This window comes from Schistocerca piceifrons, chromosome 8 (genome assembly GCF_021461385.2).
Source record: "Schistocerca piceifrons isolate TAMUIC-IGC-003096 chromosome 8, iqSchPice1.1, whole genome shotgun sequence".
NCBI lineage: Eukaryota > Metazoa > Arthropoda > Insecta > Orthoptera > Acrididae > Schistocerca > Schistocerca piceifrons.
The window spans coordinates 69,546,744-69,573,925 of record NC_060145.1 but is presented as its reverse complement, the minus strand read 5'-3'; positions in this window follow the sequence as shown (position 1 = coordinate 69,573,925).

Here is a 27,182-nt window from a genome sequence, read left to right as displayed (position 1 = left end):
CTACAGATCGTAATACGTCTTTGTGTTACGCTTAAGTTAAAAAACCTACATCTTTACACTCCCTTTGTATAAAAATGGAAGGAAAATAATTGTTTAATATCCCGTCCATGGCGAAAATGGGTCCTAAGCTACGACTGTATGGGGATGGGGTGAGAATTCGGCCTGATAATTTCAAAGCAGTCACGCAGATATTGACAACTAATCCTCAGCACTCCATCTAACGTGTGTTAGTCTAACGAACAAAACGATAAAACTGCGTTAACTATGCACTTCCATTCACTGAAGTGTCTTACAACTATACTCTCTTTCATTTTTAACTGACAAAGTGTATCAATTTGCTGCATTAACAGTAAATGTTATAGCATATTATAACATTAAAATACCTTGACAAAACATTAACAAACTACACGAAATAGGACTAGAATTTCTGAATCAGAAGGTGAATGAAAGATGATTTAGATTTTCTGCAATTATACTAGGGGAAACTGCATGCAAGAATATACATCTTTCTGTACTTGGATAATGATCGTGAATTTGGGGTCCTCATCAAACCACCATGTAAGAGGGCATGGAAGTAGTTTAGATTCATGTTACAAGGCTGGAATGAAGACAGTATAGCCTATAACAATAGCTGCTAGATGGCTACTTGTGGGACTCTTGGGATGAAAAGTGATATTGTTCTTACAAAACCTTGTTCGATAAATGTAGGCAACTGATGTTCGACGTGGACTGTTCACTACCCACTTTTACTGCATCCACTCTGTTATTAGTGTAACGGTCACGAGAATTATCTAGAAGAAATGAAGGTGTACAAAATGGGTACATATATTGTTCGCTGCTTCTGTGTCAACAGAATTTGACAGTAGCTTATATTAGGGAAAAGTACAAGTGTCACACATTTTGCATTAGCTGGCACAGTGTCCCTGAATTAGAAGTTGAAAGAGCAATCGATTCTGTTCTTATGCACACAGTAACATATGTACACAGGTATAAATTAGACCTATAAAACTTCCTCTGGGGCATTATTGTTCCTGTCGTTGCTTTAGGTGGTAGCGTCTTCAATCCAAAGATTGAATTCTTACAGCTCTCCAAGGTATTCCATGTTGGGCGCCTTCTCATCTTTGGATATCTGCTACTATCTACATCCATTTCAACCTATTTACTGCATCAAGATTGGCTCTCCCTCTACAATTTTTGTCCACTAACACTTCTGCGGGTTACCAAACTATTTCTTGATGGCACAGGATGTATCCTATCAAACGATCCCTTATTTTAGTAGTACCTACCTATCTAATCTTCAGCACCTTCATACAACCCCACATTGTCTCTACAAGATATTATAATTATCCCCATCCTTCGGGTTGGACGACATTTTTCGGCATGTTATCTCATATCCACTGAGACAGCGATATACAATTTCACTGTCGACATAATAGAGTCTTTAAATAGTAAAATGTCACCAGTAGGAATATTCTGTGACATATCCAAAGCATTTGATTGTTTGAAACATGACGTTATGTTAGAGAAATTACAATTCTGTGCTATAAATGGAACAGCAATGAGTGGTTTAAGTCATATCTATAGGACAGGAAGCAAAAAGTCTCTTTATATGCTTCAAGTGAGTCAAAGGAGTTTGCCATTTCATCTAACTGGGGTGAAATTACATTAGTTGTTCCACAAGGTTCGATCATGGGTCCCCTCGTGTTCTTGATATATGTGAATGACTTCCCTTCTTATGTGAAACAAGATGCTGAACTGACACTGTTTGCTGATGATCCAAGCATAATTATTAATCCAGTAAAAGAAAGTCCGAGGTAAAATGATACAAATAAGGACTTTGGAAAAGTTATTAATTGGTTATCGGCGAATGGGATTGCTCTGAACTTCGAAAAAACACAGTATATTTCTGCTGCAAAAAGTATAATTCCTTCAATAAACATAACACATCAACAGTAGTCAGTAGACAGGATAGAGCATACTAAGTTTTTGGGTGTACATATAGATGAGAATCTTAATTGGAAAATTCATATTTTGGATCTCCTAAAGCGACTAGGTTCAGCAACTTTTGCAATCAGAATAATTGCCATTTCTGAGGATGTAGAAATTCGTAAGCTAACATACTTTGCATACTTCCACTCTCTGATGTCATACGGAATAATATTCTGGGGCAATTCAACACTTAGGCAAAGGGTATTCACTGCTCAAAAGAAAGTAGTTAGAATAATGTGTGGGGTTCATAGTCGCACATCTTGTAGGCATCTTTTTAAAAGGTTAGGAACTCTTACAACTGCTTCACAGTACATTTACTCAGTAATGAAATTTTTTCGCAACAACATGGACCAGTTTAAAATCAACAGTATCATTCATGATTAGAATACCAGAAAAAAGAAAGACCTACATTATCCTTTACTTAACCTATTTTTGGCAGAGAAAGGGGTAAAATATGCTGCTATAAAACTTATTGATAAATTACCAGATGAAATAAAATGTCTGACAGACAGCAGTAATAGTTTAAAAAAATTGAAATCATACCTCCTTGACAACTCCTTCTATATCACAGATGAATTCTTGAATATGAGTAAATAAATCTGGAGGTGTAATATATGCATTTTGTGCTATTTAAGGGAATGTGATAAATAATAGAATTATTTAGGTGTACACTATAATGTAAACAAAATAAAAGAAGAAAAAACCTTCTGTCCTGTGCTCATTTCTTGTGTATTTGACACGTTCCACATCATAACGGTTTTTCCGTGCTATTGATCAATGGAACACGTAACTAACTATATTATCAGGCAAACACTGCATCTGGCAATCTAATCGCCAATATCCCCAACTGAGAAGACGTCTGTTCCATTCTCAATTCTCTGAGATCCTGCTGGACGGAAATGAAAATTCTTCGTTGGGTCACTATCCCATATGGAAGAATAGGAATTTATAACACACTCACCCATTTTCACTGAACCAGCCGAAGCATTTCAGTGGGATGAGCTAGCATTGGAGTGAACTTGCCAGGTGCGAGATTTGGTACTCGCTTTGGTCTAGAAAAGAGGGGAGAATGGTAACGGATCGTTGAGAGAAAATGTGGCAACCGTACGTGCTTTCGGCATTAGACGTGAGCGTCGACATTTACTCCACGTGGGTAACTCCTGCCAGGTGTGTACTGCAGTCCGCCTTGCGTGCAAAAAATTCTATCCGGGCAGTGTGGAGGCGCCATTAGTCCGTTCCGCCGTGGACACTGCGCGATGCGGCGAGGACGAGGGAAAGGGAACGGGGGGGGGGGGGGGGCAGGAATTTTTCAGGCACGTCGGTAGGATGAAAGAAGCGCTTCACAGCCAATAGGCCGAGAGCCTCGCAGCCCTGCGGTATTTCAAGTTTCACGTTTCGCGGAATACAATTTTCGTAATTTCCCAAGCCGTACATTTTCTTTCTGCGCGCGAGGCACTACCCGACATATTAACGCAATTCTTTGCCTTTTTTTATGAATTATATATTTCGCATCTTTCCGCGAAAATAAGAATTACTAATCACCAGATGAGCCCCTCTTTTGTTTTGTCATTTCCACCAGAGGAACATGAGAGATTATTGCATGTACACAAGTCCTGGAATATTAATAATATTCCCCATTAAGTGTAGCCATGCGAATATCATCTTTCTTGCAGGCCGAGCGCCAGGGATCGTGCGTCTCTCTCTCTTTCACTTTTTTTTTCCGCGACTTTCACTTTGTCTTAGAGACGAAAATGCTGATGTCATTTTTATTTTTGCGCTTTATTACTTCCTCCCACTGCCCCCCCCCCCCCCCACCTTTTTTTCTTTGAAAAGCCCGGTTCCTCGTTTTACTCTATCACGGATGGCTGAACTAAAAGCTGTCAGATATAGGAAATACAAGGAATTAAAAATATAAGACTTGTGCAAGGAAGGGCATAAAAGGCAGAGCTCTGACAATTACAGAGCGGGAAGACAGAGGGGTGAGGACAGAGGGTAGGGGAAGGGGTTCCACTGCCGACGTCGCAAGGCGCCGATGTTTGCCTTTCCCCACCGCCACCGTTGCTTGCATCTTTTTCCCCATTTTGTTTCTCTCCCGCTGCTTGGCTTCGAGATGCTGAAACAATGGAAAGGCGTAGCCAGGCGACAACGCCAGCAGAGCTTCAAATAACAAAAATAATGAAATTATTGAAAATGTCTTGTGGTAAGTAGGTCAACTGTTTGTCGGTTTGTATACTATTGGCCACAATCAGAAGATACGAAATAGCCGGCCGGTGTGGCCGTGCGTTTCTAAGGCGCTTCTGTCTGGAACCGCGTGACCGCTACGGTCGCAGGTTCGAATCCCGCCTCGGGCATGGATGTGTGTGATGTCCTTAGGTTAGTTAGGTTTAAGTAGTTCTAAGTTCTAGGGGACTGATGACCACAGTTGTTAAGTCCCATAGTGCTCAGAGCCATTTGATTTTTGTGATACGAAATAATTAACCTTACCTGTTGTTCTTACAAGGTAAAGTACGGAATGTCACTGGGACTTGGACAGAATTAAATGTGTAAATCAATCACCGTCAGCATTAATCTGTTGCTACCTAGCCACCAGAGGACGATAACACGACTCTGAACTCGAATTTGGCTCATCAGGACAACAGGGGGACAACTTGATTTAGTGTGGAAACGTTAGCAAAGTACTGTACATAAACAAATAAATAAATAAGTGTGAATAATAAAGGAGAAAATATTCAGGATGTTCATGTAGGGTATTTATGTCACCGAAAATCAAAAGATTATTGTCAGCCAAGTGTTTATTCAAATCACACAAAATTATACCAAGTGGTAGCTTCGCATAACTAGTTACTGAAGACAATAAATACATAAAAGGAAAACTGTTTGACTTTAAAGTGCAAGCAGAGCCCTCGTAAGCTATGAAAATTATAAGCTTAAACATGGAGCCGTCCATCAAGTCACTTAAACTACCTGGATCAGATCACTTAATCCACCTACCAGTGATCAGAGTTACAAAGTACTTCTAATTCCCCAATTGGAGCACATGGAAATATTTTTACATCCAGAACAACGCTGAAACGCACGTTGCTCTCTGGCCACACAACCTTCCCATAAACCACCCTTACCAGGCAAACGATGAAGAGGACAGACCACGACCTTTGCTCTGCCCGCCTACTTAAAAACTTGGTCACGCTACCCAATGCCCAACACAATACAGCAGGTTTCAACTTCACCACCACTCTTAAAATATAGCATTCGGGAGGACGACGGTTCAATCCCGCGTCCGGCCATCCTGATTTAGGTTTTCCGTGATTTCCCTAACTCACTCCAGGCAAATGCCGGGATGGTTCCTCTGAAAGGGCACGGCCGACTTCCTTCCCAATCCTTCCCTAATCCGATGAGACCGATGACCACGCTGTCTGGTCTCCTTCCCCAAACCAACCAACCAACCAACTTAAAATATATACAATTTTACGCTAAGGACATAGACTCCAATCCAAAATCATTCGGTTAAAACACTGTTGAAATTTTTATCTTAATTTTATTCTGTAACTCTGTTCATTAAGTATGTTGACCAGTTGTTTTGATATATGGGTGTATATTTAAGTTTCTTCCAGACTGTATAATAATCTGCCTTTTCTGCTTTAGAGAGAATGGTGATGTTTTATATATTATTAGAAGAGTGCTTGTATTTTCTTAAATGAGCACTGAATGCTAAGGGATTGGCTTCACTAACATTAAAGTGTTGTCTAAATTCCGTTTTGGATCTTTTCCCATTTTTCCCAACACAAAATTTATGATAGTCTTACTTTATACACAACTTGCTTGTTGTTTGGCTCTTATCTGTATTGTGTATAAGACGTAATCTCACATTATTCTCTATCCTGAAGCCAAATTGCAGCCTACGTTTTCGAAACAAACGACTTATTTTATTAACAATGTGACCCCGTTATTGTAAGGTCATAAACTTATCTTTCGCTAATTGCTCACTCTTTTCTAATGTGATCTGATTGCTGTTCGTAATATTTTATCTCTGTTCTTTTCGTGTTTAATTTTGTTACTAGTTTTGAGTCATAGACAATGTTCAATTACAAACACTGGAGAAGGAAGTATCTCCAAGGTCGTCGGATCTCTCCCCATTTGAGAACGTTTGGAGCATTGTGGACAGGGCCCTCCAGCAACTCGGGATTTTGACAACCTAACTTGCCAATCGGACAGAATTTGGCACGATATCCTTCAGAATGACATCCAACAACTCTGTCAATCAAAGCCTAGCCGAATAACTGCTGGCATAAGGGCCAGACCTGGAGACAGGCGTTTTTGACTTGATCTACTTGTGAAGTTGTTCCTCATCATTAAATAAATAAATCGTCCAGTTTCTCTGAAATTGGATAATTCCTATGAATTATTGAAGTTCCCTGCATGCTCCTCTCTGTATATTCCGGTTAGTCTCTGGAACTACTGTAATGACTGATCTTGTTATGACTTTCAGATAGATTAATTCACGAGGTAGATCGTGTAAATAATTTTACAAACATTTCGTGGAAATTGGTTCAACTGTAGTGAATTAACTTCAGATAACAGTGGAGCTTCAGCAGAATCTGAGTTGGGCTTGTTTGTCTACCGGTAAAGCGTGTGCCTGAAAACTCGAAAGTTGTGTGATTGAACCTTGTCAGACCACAGATATTCACTGTCGTTTAACCTGGCCTTCAGCTCCCAATGTTGCGGACATTCGCCAGAAGCAGAACGTGGTTCGTATTCCATTTTAAACTATAGGTATCACCTTCAAGACTACAATCGAAGTTGGGATACGTGATATAGTGATAAAGCGCGTCCTTGATAACGGTAACACCTTTGGATCGAATCCTCCCTGAATCACGAATTCCTTTACCTCCCTTTTCTAAACTAGCAGTCACCTGTCATTGATACAGAGATTCGCCGTAAATGAAACGTGTTTCGGATTCCACGTTAAACTGTACGTCGCGGTTTCATTGTTGGATAACTTCCTAGAGAGAGACAGTTGAAACACGTACGGCGGGGCATTGAGCCACACGAAAGAATCTAAACGTATACGCATATATTCTCCTTCTACACATGTAATAAATTAAGGACCCCCACCAGCTTTTTCTGCCTGTGCGTAAAGGCTGATCCCAAGAACTACTGTAGAGTTTTTGATAAGGTTTTCACCAGTAGTTATACTGATTCACGAGGAAGGTTCGTGTGTAAAACGTGTTAATTTCTGGTGGAAATTGGATGAACTATGATGAACTACAGTCCTCCAACACGTTTTTCAGTCTGGAGGCTACTCTTAGCAACTACTGCACGGATTTTGGTACTCGCGGCACACTAGTGCGACCGCCCCAACAACAAATGGGAAGCCGCGGAGTCTTTGATGCAAGGAAAGCATATCAGTGGACTGCGATTACGCCGTCCTCTCATACCTCTAGGTGGTGCAGTATGGTAGAAAGTGTGTGTGTGCTGCTTAAATCGTTCAGTTTATATGAATGTGATGATATTTAGTTACTTAACGTTTTTCTCTAATTTTAAATTGTGAGTGTACGACAAGGATTATCAATATTTCTGTAGCCACTGCCTCTGAGTGTAATCAGATATTGGCTATACCTGCTACTCCCCCCCCCCCCCCCCACCCACCCCAGTCCTGTCGCCACCATCATCAACTTTGGCATCTGACAAAACTTTAGAATGAAAAATGATTTCCTTTGAACACTTTTAGTCTTTTATTTTTTATTAAGCCAACAATTAATGAATCTATGAGGCACTGGTACCTGTTGTCTCTAACGAAGTTTTTCTACAGAATGATGAAGCAATACCCATTGCATTGAAAGTGCTGTCTACAACTTCTTCTCAGAAAAGAAAGCTAGCTATCCATATTGAGGACAGACACTTGTTACAAAACATGCTTCCTCTGCATCACCCTTCTCTCTAGCGGCATTTCCTTCACCCACACCCTGCACAGTTACTTAAAATCATCCAGTTTAAAATATGTCAACTATACTTACAGTTTTTAAATCACTTGAGTGTTGAACTCGTTATTTCTGAACTGACGGGAACTGGAAAACTTCAGGGTACCAATTCCCTGTCTGATCATTGCCACTGATAATAACACTACCTCTATTGCGTAGGGTCTAAAGCAATGTGGTACCCATTACATAGTTACTGTTGTTTTTCGCTGCAGATTAGTCCGTTTATCAGCTGCGAAGCGAATAACGAAACTGTTTCTGGTCATACAGGAAATGATTCGCAATTGCGCATATGAACCAGCATCAGCTGTACATGGAAATGATGACACCGAAAATTTGTGCCGGTCCTCGCCTCGAACCTGGATTTCCCAGTTTAGGCGTATGATAGTCTTTGCCACTTCAGGATCCGTGCACGAATCATAGGTAGACCCAAACTTCCACATGTCGTCGTCCATATGTCACAACCTGTTTTCGTAAATTACGTACACTACTGGCCATTAAAATTGCTACACCACGAAGATGACGTGCTACAGACGCGAAATTTAACCGACGGGAAGAAGATGATGTGATATGCAAATGATTAGCTTTTCAGAGGATTCACACACGTTTGGCGGCGGTGGCGACACCTACAACGTGCTGACATGAGGAAAGCTTCCAACCGATCTCTCATACACAAACAGCAGTTGACCGGTGTTGCCTGGTGAAACGTTGTTGTGATACCTCGTGTAAGGAGGAGAAATGCGTACCATCACGTTTCCGACTTTGATAAAGGTCGGATTGTAGCCGATCGCGACTGCGGTTAACCGTATCGCGACATTGCTGCTCACGTTGGTCGAGATGCAATGACTGTTAGCAGAATATGGAATTGGTGGAATGAGGAGGGTTATACGGAACGCCATGCTTGATAACAACGGCCTCCTATCACTAGCAGTCGAAATGACAGGTTTCTTATCCGCATGGCTGTAATGGATCGTGCAGCCACGTCTCGATCCCTGAGTCAACAGATGGGGACGTTTGCAAGACAACAACCATCTACACGAACAGTTCGACGACGTTTGCAGCAGCATGGCCCATCAGCTCGGGGACCAAGGCTGCGGTTACCCTTGACACTGCTTCACAGACAGGAGCGCCTGCGATGGTATGCTCAACGACGAACCTGGGTGCAGGAATGTCAAAACGTCATTTTTTCGGATGAACCTAGGTTCTGTTACAGCACCATGATGGTCGCATCCGTGTTTGGTGGCATCGCGGAGAACGCACATTGGAAGCGTGTATTCGTCATCGCCATACTGGCGTATCACCTGGCGTGATGGTATGGGGTGCCATCGCTTACACGTCTCCGCAACCTCTTGTTCGCATTGACGGCACTTTGAACAGTGGACGTTACATTTCAGATTTGTTACGACGCGTGGTTCTACCCTTCATTCGATCCCTGCGAAACCCTACACTTCAGCAGGATAATGCACGACCGCATGTTGCAGGTCCTGTACGGGCCTTTCTGGATACAGAAAATGTTCGACTGCTGCCCTGGCCAGCACATTCTCCAGATCTCTCACCAACTGAAAACGTCTGGTCAATTGTGGCCGAGCAACTGGCTCGTCACAATACGTCAGTCACTACCCTTGATAAACTGTGGTAACTTGTTGAAGCTGCTTGGGCAGCTGTACCTGTACACGCCATCCAAGCTCTGTTTGACTCAATGCCCAGGCGTATCAAGGCCGTTATTACGGCCAGAGGCGGTTGTTCTGGGTACTGATTTCTCAGGATCTATGCACCCAAATTGCGTGAAGATGTAAACACATGTCACTTCTAGTATGAATATCTGTCCAATGAATACCCGTTTATCATCTGCATTTCTTCTTGGTGTAGCAATTTTAATAGCCAGTAGTGTATATTCCCGACCAGGAAGGACACATTTATTGGGAATCGGGGGCCTTGTATTCTCGAATAGATGCGAAATAGCAGTGCATGTGTTATTAAGAAGTACGATAAAATGTTCCTTTGGACATGCCTGCATGCAAGTCCGAAGGAACATTGTATCACACTTTTTATTAACAGAGGCACTGTTATTTTGTAGCTTCTGGTCAATTGCGAGAACTACCTACAACTCAGACTAGGCATATTCGTAAGATATTTAATCATTTATCACGTATATGTGTCAATTTTTCTGTTGTGCATGCATGGTACATAGTACAAAGTAAGTGTGTAGTGGAAGGACTACTTCTATCACGGTGCGGCATCCACTGTTTGAAAGAAATGTAATTGTTGATAACTTTTGTATTACTGACTGATGGAATACTGACATTAGCAATAGTCTTTTTAAAAATAATTTAGTTTCGTGACTGAAGCACAATCGGACTGTTCCGTGTTCACCCAGCAGTAAATTTCGTTTTAACTCTCATAGGGGTTCCCAGGCTTGGAACTACCGCCCTATTCAGGGCCTCTTAAACAGAATTATCTCTACTTCAGACAAGTCGTCTATCCACTGGTACTTAGCGCTACATGTGCAAACCTGTGACCCGTTGCTAGTATCGAAATAAAATCAATGTAATAATTCTGAAGCATATTAGAAAGTTAGTTGCAAAGAAGGGATCTCAGTTCCGTAGAATTATGAATATGATTTTATGTAATATGGGTCTATGTCTTTTCCTTTTTGTTTTAGTTTTCTTTTAGGGCTCAAAAACAACTAGGGTCATACGCACCCATTTCAAAACTGTAGAACACAAAGACAAAGAGAGGAGTTAAAAAGACTACACGTCAGTCCCAATCGACGGGAAGAGGGGGGGTCTCTGTCTTTGTTAACTGGCTTTGAGCAGCCGCTCAAGTGTGCCTCTGCCCCATCAAGAACTTACCGTCGGAGATTGAAACAATATGTATTCAGAAAAACTCGGCCTTTTATAAACCATAAACTAATACTGTGAACTACAAGCTTTTACTAACGAGACATAAACAAGCACAAATATTAAACATTGGCAACCTTGTGCGGAGGTCATTACGTCTGGACACATTTACTTTCAATAACCCAATTCAATAAACATATTTTTCTAGACTGTGTCTGATTTCTTTGAAGTTACCTTCTTTGTAACTACATACGTATGGCCACCTTCTGTGACTGCCCTTTCGAAGGATGTCCATTCCACCACAGGTGAACCACTTCCTCCTATTGTAGTCACTATCGCAATGTCTACAGCCTCTAAGAACTTCAAACATAAGTCATAAGTGCTGAATACCTGTGTGCACTGAAACTGGCCTCCATCTAATGGCACAAAATGCACCTGTGTACCAAGTTAAAAGTACTCATACAATATAAGTAATTTGCATCCTGGAAAAAATCTCACTGTGAATAAGTGGAGACATGTCTACCATACAGAAAAGCCTCGTTAGATCGCTAAAAAAACTGACTTGAAAATACCACAATATAAGCACAGACTGAACACTAGTAACCACCTATCACCTAGGAACGCCACCTGCGTTACTTTTATTCAGAAAATAATTCTTCATGCGTCAAATCATGAACTGAATCTACATGATGAATTTTCCCATAAGAATGGTCAGTGTAACGTAACCCTTGTGCAGCTCTGCTGTGTACCGTGAAGATTTGGCATGTGGCGAAACTCACCTCATCACCTCAACTGTGAGTCATGTTAACTTACCCATCACCAAGACTCATGTTCCAGTAAGACCAACTGGTAATTCTAAAAATACAGTTTCATGTTTTGTCTCTCAGTTGCAGAATGAAATTCTGAGCCAGTACTGTACTTTTGGTAACTCGTACTCAGTAAACAACACAAATAATTTGCCAAATAAACATAAGGACATAGCAATTCCTGCAGGTGCTGGTTTGCCCCTTTCGATGTCACTAACCTATCTGCTAATGCACCAACTGAGAAAATAACAGAAATGATTTTAATAGGCTTAGTAAAACGTAAAAAGCTGTCAATTTCAAAAGTGTCAGAGGTCACTGACATGTTGCAATTGTCACGTAATTATTTTATCTTTAATGGTAAGAATTATCAGCAGAAAGAGTGTCTTGCCGCTGGCAGTAGTATATCGGCTTTTCTGGCAGATATGTTTCTCAATAATTTGCTAAATAATTTATAAAAAAATAGGTTCGAAAGTAAAATAGTAAATTAGTGGAGTATGTTAATAATACAATGCTGCTAGTCGATGTCACAAAAGGGGAGATTCAAGAAGTACTTACTTATTCAGTTCTTTCTGCAAAAATATAAATTTCACATAACAGCATGTGGGCAACAAAAGATAAATTTACTATATCATAGAATCACCAGTCTCCTACAAAAATATAGGTTCAGTATACACAGAAAACACAGACACATACATAACAACAGACCACTCATGACATCCCACTACACACATACATACTGCATTTTTAAGTATACTGAACAGAGCACATTCAGTTAACTTAATGCAGCATTTATGTCCACACTGCGGAGGGTGCACACACTTAAGTTAGAAAACAGTTTGAAGGTGGAACTGGTCACATTAAAAAGTGTTACCATGAACTATGGCTACACAGCTAAAACAATAGATGTTTTAGACACAGAAATAAACGAAAATAGGACTGCAAATGATCAATCTAAGGAAGAAGAGAAAATATTGGCCAGCCTCCCATACCTAGGTCCCATTTCACAGAAATTCGCTAACCTGCTGGAGAAATTCATTATAACGATCGCATTTCCCACTATAAACTAGGACATTAATAAGTCCAACAATTAAAAACAGATACTCAATAATTCTATAACAATGAAGTATATAAAGTATCATGCCCAAGTTGTATGGCATAGTATGTAGGGAAAACAGGCGGAAATTTGAAGACACGTTTCCCGGAAAACAAGAATGCCTTTAGACTTCATCTATTTGCAAAATCAGTCATTTTATGCCACATGCTGGAAGCTAAACACGTTATCAGCAGAGCGGAGAACAGTTTGGTGGTACTACACAGTGAAGTCAATGGTAAGATGCTAAATATGTTACGACAACTAGAACTATACCTCCACAAAAATCGCAAACTCTCAATCCATGTTAAATCAACAGACAGATTTATCTGCCCATGGTTAATTTAGTAATTTTAAACAGTTAATTTTATTTATTCCCTTACATATGTCAATTATTTCGTCTCTGATATCTGACGGTACATAACGAACTTCATCTCTGATCATTCCGCTTAAACTGCATCTTAGAAAGGTTTTGAATTAAACAAACAAGTGTGCACCTAGAGAAATGTGACATGTCATTAGCGAATGAGCAACTCAACGTCTGATGGAATTAAAACCTTACCTATGGTCTTCCTGGAATTTACGGTAAGTTCTTTTACTTTATTTCTGTCTTATTTTTATTCGCGAATTACAAATCCTAACATCTAGCCTTCCTTCAACAGGAAGATGCGTTTGGCATATCAAGAGCACTCAAGAGCAGACGCAGATAGTCTATGAAGAAGATTTGCACCTTATGATTGATCCACGGAGTCCTAAGTACATAGTGTCATTCAATAGAACCCCGAAAATAATTGTGACTGAAGACGTAATTATTCATTCTTATTGTGTATGTTTATATCTGTTTAAAACTAACTCTTTGTAATATACTGGAGACGGTGTGTAATAGCAGTGTGAGCCTCAACAACGGCAGGAGGAGAGGGGAATGGATATGAATATCTTAGTTGGGCTATAAAGATCTGTCATCAATGACTTTGGTTTATTCCCTTATACTACCATAAAACAAGGATAGTGGGAATCAAATATACATATTTACTTTTAATCATCATGGTCTATAACCGAGAGCTCACAATGAAGTACACGCCCAAATGCTCCTTTGGCAAAACCCGCTTAATGTATCGAACTAATAATTCTATCACAGACTACTGCAAGTCGATCAAAACTAATGTGAAGCAAATATAAAACCAAATGGGGGAAACAGAAGAAGCCCAAATTTCTACATGGGCCTCATGACAAAGTGAAGCAGGGACTGACCATCGCAACACTGCCCTTGCAAATGCATGTGTGTTTGGGCTGTTTAGCATATCCTAGATGCTACAGACCGACCTCTGGTGACCAACAACGAAAGGAAGCTTCGCATAAGATCATACAAATTAATTAAAGGAAATGATAATGCTACACAATCAAGCACGAAAATATGGGTACCACGCCATGGTCGTAGATATATTAATGAGAGGAGGAATCATCTATCGATAAATTAAAAAAGTCACTGTGGCAATCATGTTTACCATCATAAAGCATCAACATATGAGACACAGTGATGTAAGGTCCGTTTTAGAGTGTGAAGGAACCACATTTCGTGGAACGTAAGGGGAAATGTCAGGGACAAATTAGGTAAATCAAGAATAACTGGTGGGAACTAAAAGCTGAAGATCTGCAAAGATATTCAGTTGACTGTGACCTGCAAAACTTCTACGCATGGGTAAAGGAGATATATGGCCCAACTGGGTTCTCACAAGTAACAATAAGCATTACTGACAGTTCCAACAACGTAACAGAGAACGTTAGAGCTTTGGAAGAAATATTTATCTATGCTTCTAAACTGTGAGTCCATTATCCAACCCCAACAACCATGGATGACACTTGCACCTACATACAGAGACTTTATCAAAGCACTCAATCAGCTAAAATCAAGACAGGCTCCTGATACTGATGATATTCCTCTGGAAATGATACAAGGTGAAGGTATACCCCTGAGGATCAGACTTTTTACACTGATGCTGTTCAGTTGGGAAACTCGGGATGTACCTGATGACCTGAAGAATGATACCATCATCACTACCTTCAAGAAAGGCGACCACTGTGTATGTGGCTACTACCGTGGTATATGGCTATTGTCAGTTGCAGGTGAAATTCTCACAAGAATTCTATTAAATCAGCTAAAATTTACTATGGAGAGGAGGCCCTACAGGTATGATATTTTGTGGTAGACAGCTCCAGGAAAAAGTAGAGAGCAACATAAAGCCTCAATATTTAGTTTTCGACGATCCGCAAAGAGCCGTTGGTTCAGTAGCTAGATCTTCCCTGTGGGAAGTACCAAGGTACTTTGAATGTCCGAGAACACTGTGTAGAACTGGGTGAAGCTCTGTATGATGGTATGTCCGGGCAGATTCTTCACTGTAACTCTGCATCGGATACGTATCCAGTCACTTTTGGCTTGAAACAATGCTGCGTGCTTGCTCCAACACTCTTTGCGCAGTACTCTACATGGCTGCCATGCTGTATGATTCATCTTCAGGCAACCTAGATAAGGAGTTCAAATTTTGTTTCTTTAATTTGGCAAGACTTCGTTCGCAAAGACGTACCCTGGTTACCCAGGTGACAGGTCTATAGTATGCCGATGACACTGCATCTCCTGCTCTAACATCGGCAGAGTTACAACAGTCAGTCAACTGCTTGAAAACTGAATTAGATCGCTTTGGTCTTACCATCAACGTGGAAAACACGAAGGTACTCGCACAAAAGTCTCTGAATGAAAAGTGGGGCTCCAGCTGCCACATTATACTTTCCTGCCCCAGGATTAATTCTCCCTGAGTTCAGGCTCTCCTTGTTAGACACAGCACTGGAGGAGGCTGAGCACTTTTCATATCTTCAATGGTCTTGTTTAATCTCTGTATCGGTGGACAAGATGTTGATACAAGTACTGTCGACGCAGAATTTTGACCGATAATACATAGAGACTTAAACATATGGTGCACAGAATTGTAGTCGTTTCTACGCTGCTGTATGGCTGTGAAACTTGGACACTCTGTTGCCGTGATATGAAGAAACTTGAATCCTTCCATCACCAAAAACGTGAGATACATGTTGAACATTAGGTAGGAGGACCATCTGACCCACACTGGGATTCGCGAGAAAGCACAAAAAATGGTTCAAATGGCTCTGAGCACTATGGGACTTAACATCTATCGTCATCAGTACCCTAGAACTTAAAACTACTTCAACCTAACTAACCTAAGGACATAACACAACACCCAGCCATCACGAGGCAGAGAAAATCCCTGACCCTGCCGGGAATCGAACCCGGGAACCCGGGCGTGGGAAGCGAGAACGCTACCACACGACCACGAGCTGCGGGTGAGAAAGCACATCAAAGAGCTCTGAGGCAGTAATCATTGCTCATCAACTGAGATGGTAACGCCATGTAAAACGCATGAGTGATACATGCCTTCTGCTATCTTCCAATATTTATTAATTTTCCGGCTCTTTGCCACTGCCGCTGCCTCCTGACATCTTTTCTCTCAACGCAAAAAAAAAGCGGGAATACGTTCGCATGCTAAAAATTTTCGGAAAATTTTTAAAGGTGCTGAGGAAGGTAGAAAGAGGCAACTGGTACCCCGCATTTCTGTCAGAATCTTTTAAAAAAACGGAAACACATTTCCATTTTTTGTGCTCCGATGGGACCGTTTTTCCGCTGGTTGCCTTCTTCTCGCTGCTGCAGCAGGGCAGGTACACTACTGGCCATTAAAATTGCTACACCTAGAAGAAATGCAGATGATAAAGGGGTATTCATTGTGTTGTGTCTAGACAAGACAGCCTAGACACAATGAGAGGAAGCCGAAAGGCACGCGCTTAAACTCACGCAGGCTGGCGTGAGGTCTGAAACACGATACGTAATGAATGCTATAAAGAAAAGTACGTAGCTTCTGGAATACTTAACGTTAATCCATAATTGTAGAACATCGCTCTTGATGATACATGCTTCGTAATATTAATTAGCAATTGAATACGGCGCCTTGCTAGGTCGTAGCAAATGTAGCTGAAGGCTAGGCTAACTATCGTCTCGGCAATTGAGAGCGTAATTGTCAGTGATCCCCTTCTGGCAAAGTCGTCTGTACAACTGGGGCGAGTCCTAGGAAGTCTCTCTAGACCTGCCGTGTGGCGGCGCTCGGTCTGCAATTACTGACAGTGGCGACACGCGGGTCCGTCGTATACTAGCGGACCGCGGCCGATTTAAAAGGCTACCACATAGCAAGTGTGGTGTCTGGAGGTGACACCACATTCCTCCCCCGCAAATCGGCGAACGGTTGTATTATAAGGCTTCCGTCCGCCGTGGGGAGGACCCCATGTTGGCGTATGCGACGAGGTGGGGAGCCTAACAACAGGCGAGGCTGTGCCACCCGCACCCGGCCATTCGGTCCGAGGGGAGCTAGGAAACGCCTGAAAACCTAGTCCAGGGTGCACGCCAACATGCGGTGTATGCGCCCGAAGATAGTCAGGAGGGGTCGACGGGTCGACCTCCATCGAGTCGGAGCACCCGACGGGCGAAGACGACATCTGGTCTGGAGCGGGCAAGAGTTCCATGCCGGAGGACAATTGGTCACGGGAAGCGATCGGCGGCGTGTGACCCAGGGAGGCGCCCGGCGGTTGCAGCGACGCGTCCACTGCGGGCGTCGCCGGCGGCGGCTGCGGCGGCGGCGCGACGCCATGGGTCAAAATGGAAGGCAGCGTCGGTAACACGCGGGGATGAGGCGAGCCAGTAGATGGGTCCCCAGGGCGCTGACCGGACGGCACCGTCGCTGAAAGCAGACGGGGAGCGGCAGAACCCGTGCGACGACAGAGGCGCAGCTGATTGAGATGCCGACGCACCTCACCAGAGGCCCCCAAAACCAAATACATAGCGCGGCCGAGGCAGCGAAGAATGCGCCATGCGAGCCAACGCCGTGAACCGCGATAGTTGCGATAGTATACAACGTCGCCTGGAGCAAAAGCAGGTGGCTGCCGCTGCACAGGAATCTGATGCGGCGGATGCAGCAAAGACATCAAGGTTCGATGAGGGCGACCGTGGAGCAACTCAGCCGGCGAGCGACCATATCGGGGCTGAGAGCGATACGAAGACAAAAAGAGCAACAACGCGTCCTCCCGAGAATGCGACTCCTTCATCTTCAACATCTGTGACTTGAAAGCCCGGACCAATCGTTCAGTGGCACCGTTTGACTGAGGCGAAAACGGCGCGGATGTCAGATGTTGAATACCATTGGCCTTGCAGAATGATTGAAATTCTGCGGACATGAATTGTGGGCCATTGTCGGAAACAATAGTCTGTGGAAGACCTTCATGCAAAAAATAGCGGATAACGCTTGGATGGTGGCAGATGACGTCGTGGAAGACATCCTGACAACAAAAGGAAAATTACTGAAAGAATCTACCACAACCAAACATCGAGCATTCCAGAATTGACCAGAAAAATCTATGTGTAAGCGTTGCCAAGGGGAAGTGGCTTTCGGCCATGCAAAGAATTTCCGCGGTGGTGCGGATTGTTGTTCGGCACACGCCATGCAAGAAGAGCACATATTCGTAGTCGCAGCATCGATTCCAAACCAAGTATAGTGCTGACGAGCAAGTTGTTTCGTTCGCACTATACCCCAATGTCCTTGGTGGAGAAGCTGTAAGACAGAGGACTGTAACGAACTTGGAACCACGACTCTGGACTGATCATTATCAGAACGCAACAACAAAACACCACGTAGTACAAAAAGTCTCTCCTTGTGTGCAAAAAATCGGCGAACCAACGGATCCTCGATCCATGGCTTTGACAAGGGCCATTGAGTAGCAACAAAACGCAAAACGGTAGCAAGGACAGGGTCAGCAGCTGTGGCTGTAGCTACACGACGAAAAGCAATCGGAAACGATTCGACCACGTCATCGGTTTCCGCATCAATGAACATGCAAGCAAGTTCGGAAGAATCGAATGCTCTATCCTCAGTAACAGGCAAACGGGACAACGCATCAGCGTTGCCGTGCTTAGCAGTGGACCGATACAAGATATCGTAACGGTACTGCGAGAGGAAAATTGACCAGCGAATGAATTTCTGCGCTGTACGTAGTGGTACAGGCTTGTTCAGATGAAAAAGCGAAGTTAAAGGTTTGTGGTGTGTAATGATGGTAAAGTGACGACCATACAAGAAAACATGAAACTATGTAACACCAAATACGAGAGCCAAAGCTTCTTTCTCAATCTGTGAATAATTTCTTTGCGCAGACGAGAGCAATTTCGATGCAAAGGCAATAGGGCGATCAAGCGAGCCATCTTTGTGCGCAAGCACAGCACCGATCCCGAAATCCGATGCATCGACCATCAACAAAGGGGGTTTCTGGGGATCGAATGGCGTAAGGCAAGTATTTGAAAGCAACGCCGACTTCAACTGGCGAAAGGCGCGTTCGCAGCCCGTCATCCAGACGAACGAAACACCTTTACGGCATAAGCGATGAAACGGAGTTGAAATGGAAGAGGCATGCGGGATATATCTGTTATAGTAATTTATTTTTCCCAGCACACTCTGTAGCTGCTTCCAATTCTGCGGCGAAGGCAAGTGCTGTATGGCACGGAGGTGCTCTGGACTCGGATGTATGCCTTGTGCATTGATTACATGTCCCAAATATGGTAAGTCACGAGCAAAAAACACACATTTGTCCTTTCGCAAGTGAAGACCATTGTGTCGCAAGACCTGAAATAATGTTCTGAGATTGGCTAAATATTCTTCTTCCGTCTTTCTGGAGATCACAATATCGTCCAGATAGTTTGCTGCAGTAGGGACCGACGCACAAACAGTTTGTAGATATTGCTGAAACAATGCAGGGGCGGATGCACACCCGAATGGCAGTCTTTTGAATCGATACAAACCAAGATGCGTGTTAACCACCAAGACGCGCTGGGATTCGTCGTCCACTGGTATTTGCAAGTACGCATCTGCTAGGTCCAACTTAGAAAAATATTTACCCGGGCCCAGTTTGTCAAAAAGATCTTCCGGGCGGGGTAAAGGATAAGATGCAATCAATAATTGTGGATTCACTGTTGCCTTGACGTCCACACAAAGTCTCAATTTACCGGAAGGTTTTGGCAAAATTACTAAGGGTGATGCCCAGAGAGAAGCCTGCACACGTTCTATCACAACTTGTGATTCCAAATCGTGTAATGTTTTTGCTACCTCATCACGCAATGCGTGGGGAACATTGCGCGCTCTGAAAAATTTTGGCTGCGCGTTTACTTTCAGTTCCAAATGTGCTTTACAGTTCTTAGCGCAACCAAGGCCCGGTGCAAAAATGTCTGCAAATTCTTCACATAGACGAGAAACACTGGCTGAAGGCACAGTCTGGCTCACTGATAGGACCTGATTGACTATAGACATGTTAAACAACTGAAATAAATCCAAACCAAACAAGTTCACAGCAGAAGAAGAATGAAGGACGTAAAAAGACACAAGTTTTGTTTGGCCCTTGTATGTTGCAAGAAGGCTGCACTGTCCTAGCACTGGGATATGCTGTCCTGAATAGCTAGTTAGCTTAACATTTGCGGCATGCAAGGGAGGTGTGCCCAGTTGTTTGTACGTGTCGTTATTGATCAATGAAACTGCAGCTCCGGTATCGAGCTGGAATGGGATCACGTTGCCATGAATGTCCAAATCTACAAAAGGTTTATTGTCCTGCTGACGACAAGAGCGACTGTCTCATGCAACGTGAACAGACACTGGTACAGAATCACTTGCTAAGTGACGTGATTTCCGGCGACGTCGACGCACACTTTTTGTGGGACGCACAGTCACTTTTAGAGAGAGTGGCACTGGGCGGAGTGGAATTAACTACATGAATGTCAATGGGCGAAGGTTCACGAGCCTGAGTATTCTTGGTTCGATTCCGGCGCGAAGCAAAGGGCCTGGAATGGTTGTTAGTGTCCGATCTGAGCTTTTTCTGGCAAACACTCTGAACATGTCCTTTTTTATTACAGAAAAAGCAAGTAGCTTGGCGTGACGGGCAAATTTCACGCGAATGTCTAGTGGCACACCGCGGGCATGACTTTACTGCATTTGCATGCTTGCGCGGCACACGTGGCTGCGCGGACGTGTACGAGGGCTGTTTACTGTTCCGTGCAGCTTGCCCGGCGGGCCGGTTAATGTGACACACAGCTGGCGAAGTTTCAAATGATTCCTGAGCAAAGTCAAGTGTGTCTTGCTAATCCAATGTGCTTTGCACGCGTGGATTCGAATCCCATCCTCGTCGCCAAAAATGTTGTGTCTAGACAAGACAGCCTAGACACAATGAGAGGAAACCGAAAGGCACGCGCTTAAACTCACGCAGGCTGGCGTGAGGTCTGAAACAGGATACGTAATGAATGCTATAAAGAAAAGTACGTAGCTTCTGGAATACTTAACTTTAATCCATAATTGTAGAACATCGCTTTTGATGATACATGCTTCATAATATTAATTAGCAATTGAATACGGCGTTTTGCTAGGTCGTAGCAAATGTAGCTGAAGGCTAGGCTAACTATCGTCTCGGCAATTGAGAGCGTAATTGTCAGTGATCCCCTTCTGGCAAAGTCGTCTGTACAACTAGGGCGAGTCCTAGGAAGTCTCACTAGACCTGCCGTGTGGCGGCGCTCGGTCTGCAGTTACTGACAGTGGCGACACGTGGGTCCGTCGTATACTAGCGGACCGCGGCCGATTTAGAAGGCTACCACCTAGCAAGTGTGGTGCCTGGCGGTGACACCACACATTGGACAAATGTATTATGCTAGAACTGACATGTGATTACATTTTCACGCAATTTGGGTGCATAGCTCCTGAGAAACAAGTACCCAGAACAAACACCTCTGGACAACCACCTCTGGCCGTAATAACGGCCTTGATACGCCTGGGAATTCAGTCAAACACAGCTTGGATGGAGTGTACAGGTACAGCTACCCATGCAGCTTCAACACGATACCACAGTTCATCAAGAGTAGTGACTGGCGTATTGTGCCGAGCCAGTTCCTTGGCCACCATTGACCACACGTTTTCAATTGGTGAGAGATCTGGAGAATGTGCAGAACAGGGCAGCAGTCATTTTCTGTATCCAGAAAGGCCCGTACAGGACCTGCAACACGCGGTCGTGCAGTATCCTGCTGAAATGTGGGGTTTCGCAGGGATCGAATGAAGGGTACAGCTATGGATCGTAACACATCTGAAATGTAACGTCCACTGTTCAAAGTGCCGTCAATGCGAACAAGACGTGACCGAGACGTGTAATCAATGGCACCCCATACGATCTCGCCGGGTGATACGCCAGTATGGCGATGACGAATACACACTACCAATGTGCGTTCACCGCGATGACGCCAAATACGCATGCGACCATCATGATGCTGTAAACAGAACCAGGATTCATCCGAAAAAATGACGTTTTGCCATTCGTGCACCCAGGTTCGTCGTTGAGTACACCATCACAGGCGCTCCCGATTGTGATGCAGCGTCAAGGATAACCGCAGCTATGGTCTCCGAGCTCATAGTCCATTCTGCTGCAAACGTCGTCCAACTGTTCGTGTAGATGATTGTTGTCTTGCAAACGTCCCCATCTGTTGACTCAGGGATTTAGACGTGGCTGCACGGTCCGTTACAGTCATGCGGATAAGATGCCTGTCATCTCCACTGCTAGTGATACGAGGCCGTTGGGATCCAGGACGGCGTTCCGTATTGCCCTCGTGAACCCATCGATTCCATATTCTGCTAACAGTCATTGGATCTCGACCAACGCGAGCAGCAATGTCGCGATACGATAAACCGCAATCGCGATAAGTTACAATCCAACCTTTATCGAAGTCGGAAACGTGATGGTACGCATTTCTCCTCCTTACACGAGGCATCACAACATAGTTTCACAGGCAACGCTGGTCAACTGCTGTTTGTGTATGAGAAATCGATTGGAAACTTTCCTCATGTCAGCACGTTGTAGGTGTCGTCACCGGCGCCAACCTTGCGTGAATGCTCTGAAAAGCTAATCATTTGCATCTTACAGCATCTTTTTCCTGTCAGTTAAATTTTGCGTCTGTAGCACGACGTCTTCGTGGCGTAGCAATTTTAATGGCCAGTAGTGTAATTCACATAAAAGGAAACTTACTTGTCAGTAAAATTTAGATAGTTTAATGTGAAACTGCTACCTGAGAAACAGCAACAACACGGAAGTAACAGATTTTGTCACGTTTTAGAAGTTTATAATAAGGAGCGAATAATATAGTTTCATCTGTGTGCTTTGGTGGTTTGGTTTCTGAATTTATGCGTATAAATTTAGTATATAATAGACACAGTTCTCGAGTTTTCGTTTGTGTCAGAAAGTAACCGATTTTAAGACGCTTTACAGCTTTTAAACTAGGAGCAGCCTTTACCACTTCAACAGCCACTCGAAACTAGAGACAATCTCTTCTGATCCAAAGCGACACACATCATTGATACCGAGGAGAGCCACCACCTGCAGTTGGCTGCCCCCTGGGGTCTTCATGGCATCCAGAAGACACCGTTCCACGCATGGAATGACTACATACGGTATGCACACGGAGTGCACATCGACTTCTTTCCACTTCTTGGCAGCCGTATCCCAAAGGGGCCCCATAACGCGCATGACATTGGAGCTCCCATCAACCAGTATTCCATCTCTCAGTGATTTCCTGGATCTTGGAGGCTGAGAGGTTTCCTCTGAAACAGGACCGATGACTGCATCCAGCTGAGGGACAGCATCAGCCACAGAAAGCACCTGGAACCTGTTTGTCGGACTAACTGGCTAGGTCTTACTTGCGAGATGAAAGTAGAGCTCACCATTTGTAGCACAGCCGATTGCGGATCTCTCGTACAGAGAAGGTCCTAATCAGGGGTTCAGACGGTTCTGCGAGCATGTATTACTGCAGATTCCTCGACTCGCGCCATAGGATGGTGGGTACATGGGTAGCAGGAGCTGTGTGCCGTGGAGTGCGCTGCCTCTGGGTTAGAGAATCTCGGGGAAACACAGGGATGACTTCAATCTCAATGAGTGCAAGCGAAACACAGGAAGTACGTAGATCCAAGAACCATCTCAATAACAGTTGTAAAATGTCGTAACTGTCTTAGGGAAGCACCAGAGGTCAAAGCTATAAAAGAAAGCACTCATGGTCAAATCATTGCAGGCACTGAAAGCTGGCTACTAGAAATTTTTGCGAAGGTCCTGACGGTGTTCAAAAAGGGTAAGTCAAATACAGTTGGGGGTGGCGAGTTTGTTGTTGTTAGAAATAGTTTATCTTGTAGCGAAATTGATAGTTCCCGTGTGTCACTGTAGGTAGAGGTAATTCCTGGCAACCGATATAAAATAATAATTGTATCCGACTTCTTAATTCACGTCATACAATTGCTCGAAGGTTAAAAGAAAACAAGAGTCTAATTTCAAATACTTACCCGAGTCATACAATTATAATTGGTGTTATCTTCAATTTACCTTCGATATGTTGGCGAAATACATGTTTAAATGGCCGCGCGTGGTAGCCGCGCGGTCTTGGGCGCCTTGGACGGTTCACGCGGCACCCCCTGTCGGAGGTTCGAGTCCTCCCTCGGGCAGTTGTCTGTGTTTTGTCCTTTGCGTAGGTTAGTTTCAGTCAGATTAAGTAGTGTGTAAGCCTAGGGACCGATGACCTCAGTAGTTTGGTCCCATAGGAACTTAACACGAACAAAACATCCGAAGGTACGCATATAACACTACCCGAAATAACGCTAAACGCATTCTCTGAAAATTATTTTAAGCAATTAATTCTTGAGTCCACTCGAATTGTAAACGGTTGTGAAAACACATGAGACCTCTTAGAAGCGAAAATTATTGAAGTAATAACGAGCATACAAGCGGATACAGGAATTAGTGACCACAGAGTTCTCGTAACGTGAGTGAATACTGTTACCTCCCAAATCCACCAAAAATAAAAAATAAAAATACACTCCTGGAAATTGAAATAAGAACACCGTGAATTCATTGTCCCAGGAAGGGGAAACATTATTGACACATTCCTGGGTCAGATACATCACATGATCACACTGACAGAACCACAGGCACATAGACACAGGCAACAGAGCATGCACAATGTCGGCACTAGTACAGTGTATATCCACCTTTCGCAGCAATGCTGGCTGCTATTCTCCCATGGAGACGATCGTAGAGATGCTGGATGTAGTCCTGTGGAACGGCTTGCCATGCCATTTCCACCTGGCGCCTCAGTTGGACCAGCGTTCGTGCTGGACGTGCAGACCGCGTGAGACGACGCTTCATCCAGTCCCAAACATGCTCAATGGGGGACAGATCCGGAGATCTTGCTGGCCAGGGTAGTTGACTTACACCTTCTAGAGCACGTTGGGTGGCACGGGATACATGCGGACGTGCATTGTCCTGTTGGAACAGCAAGTTCCCTTGCCGGTCTAGGAATGGTAGAACGATGGGTTCGATGACGGTTTGGATGTGCCGTGCACTATTCAGTGTCCCCTCGACGATCACCAGTGGTGTACGGCCAGTGTAGGAGATCGCTCCCCACACCATGATGCCGGGTGTTGGCCCTGTGTGCCTCGGTCGTATGCAGTCCTGATTGTGGCGCTCACCTGCACGGCGCCAAACACGCATACGACCATCATTGGCACCAAGGCAGAAGCGACTCTCATCGCTGAAGACGACACGTCTCCATTCGTCCCTCCATTCACGCCTGTCGCGACACCACTGGAGGCGGGCTGCACGATGTTGGGGCGTGAGCGGAAGACGGCCTAACGGTGTGCGGGATCGTAGCCCAGCTTCATGGAGACGATTGCGAATGGTCCTCGCCGATACCCCAGGAGCAACAGTGTCCCTAATTTGCTGGAAAGTGGCGGTGCGGTCCCCTACGGCACTGCGTAGGATCCTACGGTCTTGGCGTGCATCCGTGCGTCGCTGCGGTCCGGTCCCAGGTCGACGGGCACCTGCACCTTCCGCCGACCACTGGCGACAACATCGATGTACTGTGGAGACCTCACGCCCCACGTGTTGAGCAATTCGGCGGTACGTCCACCCGGCCTCCCGCATGCCCACTATACACACTCGCTCAAAGTCCGTCAACTGCACATACGGTTCGCGTCCACGCTGTCGCGGCATGCTACCAGTGTTAAAGACTGCGATGGAGCTCCGTATGCCACGGCAAACTGGCTGACACTGACGGCGGCGGTGCACAAATGCTGCGCAGCTAGCGCCATTCGACGGGCAACACCGCGGTTCCTGGTGTGTCCGCTGTGCCATGCGTGTGATCATTGCTTGTACAGCCCTCTCGCAGTGTCCGGAGCAAGTATGGTGGGTCTGACACACCGGTGTCAATGTGTTCTTTTTTCCATTTCCAGGAGTGTATATATTCAAAAAAGCAGATATGAATTCGCTTGGCTCCTTCTTGAAAGGTAGTCTCCATTCCTTCCACTAAACAATGTAGTTGCAAACCAGATGAGGTTTGAATTCAAACAAATAGTATCGACAGTAATTGAGACACTTGTATCAAATAAATGAACAAACGACGGGGCTTATCACCGAAGGTGTAGAAAACTGATCAGCACACTGTTGCAACGAAAAAAGCATGCCAAATTTAAACGTACGCAAAATCCCCATGTTTGGCAACCTTTTACAGAAGCTCTAAATTCAGCGCTGACTTCAGTGCGAGAACCTTATAATACTTACCACAACGAAACTTTGTCTCGAAAGCTGGCAGAAAATCCAAAGGGATTCTGGCCATACACATAGTATGCTAGGGGCAAGACACAGTCAATACCTTCTCTGTGCGATAGCAGGGGAAATACTATTTCTGGCAGTGTTGCTAATGCAGAGTTACTAAACACAGCCTTCCGAAATTCGTTCACCAAAGGAGACGTCATAAATATTTCAGAATTCTAATCAGTAACGGCTGCCAACAAGTAACTTTGCAGGAGATATCCTCGGAGTAGTGAAGTAACTTAAATCATTTAATAAAAGCAATCTTCCGGGCTAGACAATATATCAATTAGGCTCCTTTCAGAGTATGCTGAAGCAATAGCTCCATACATAACAATCATATACAACGCTCGTTCGACGAAAGATCCGTATTCAAAGACTGAAAAGTTGCTCAGCCCACACCAAAATTGAAGAAGGCAATACGAGTAATCCACTAAATTACAGGCCCATATTATTACCGTCGATATGCAGCAGAATTTTAGAACACATCCTGCGTTCGAAAATTATGAATTGCCTCGAAAAGAACGGTTTATTGCCATATAGTCAACACGGATTTATAAAATATCATTCTTCTGAAACACAAATAGTGATTTACTCACACGAAGTGTTGAGTGCTATCGGCGATGCATTTCAAACTGATTCCGTATTTCTTTATTTTCAGAAGCCTTTGGCATCGTACCCCACAAGCGGGCTGTAAACAAATTCCGTGCTTATGGAATATTGTCTCAGT